Genomic DNA, 915 nt, shown 5'->3' with positions numbered 1-915 from the left:
TCTTTCTTTCTTTCTTTCTTTCTTTCTTTCTTTCTTTCTTTCTTTCTTTCTTTCTTTCTTTCTTTCTTTCGCAATATTGCTAATATGGAAAATGTTTTGCATGATTACATATATATATATACACACACATACATATGAAAAATTTGGTTGTCTTCTCAGTGGGTGGAGGATCAGCAGGAGAGAGGGAGAAATTTAGAATTCAAAATTAAAAATAGAAAAGAATGTTAAAAGTAAATAAATAATTAAAATGTCAAATGGGGAAGGAACTTCCTTTGGCTTACAGAGTTTTACTTTTATTTTGAGAAAGGTTGAATTTGAGGTGGTAGTAAAATGTTTAAGTCTAAAAAATAATGGGAAATATGGGACCTCCCTCTGTTATTATCTCTAATTTGTCCTATATGTAGCTTGTTTGTATATAGTTGTTTGCATGTTATCTTCCCCATTAGAGTAGTCTGTCTTTTGCCATTTTTTTGTGCTTAGCACACAGTAGGCACTTAATAATTGCTTGTTTCTTGCTTCCTTCTATTATTTTAGTGGAGAGAGAAGTTTCAATAAAGTGATGAGAAAGGAAAACAGATCTCAGAAGATGAAGTAACAAAAGAGTCAAGAGGAAATGGAGAGAGCAGATTGATTCACATGGTGAAGGGAAAGAAGAAAAATAGGATAATAACTCAAGAACGTAGCATGGTCACATGAAGGATTTTTTCAAGGGCAACTTGTGCTTGTATGAAATTAGAAGCAAAGAGGGCAGAATGATCCTGAAGAAAGAGGAAGCAGAAATGATCAAGATATTGGGAGAGGATGAGACTGAAATGATGGGGGAGGGGTTGGACTTGGAGAGGAGTAAAATACCTTCCTCAGAGAGAATTGAGGAGGTGATTGGAGAGATGCAAAGGAGATGGAGAGGAGGGCAAA

Source organism: Vombatus ursinus, unplaced genomic scaffold (genome assembly GCF_900497805.2).
Source record: "Vombatus ursinus unplaced genomic scaffold, bare-nosed wombat genome assembly UNPS02014830.1, whole genome shotgun sequence".
Classification (NCBI taxonomy): Eukaryota; Metazoa; Chordata; class Mammalia; order Diprotodontia; family Vombatidae; genus Vombatus; species Vombatus ursinus.
This window is presented reverse-complemented; position numbering follows the sequence as displayed.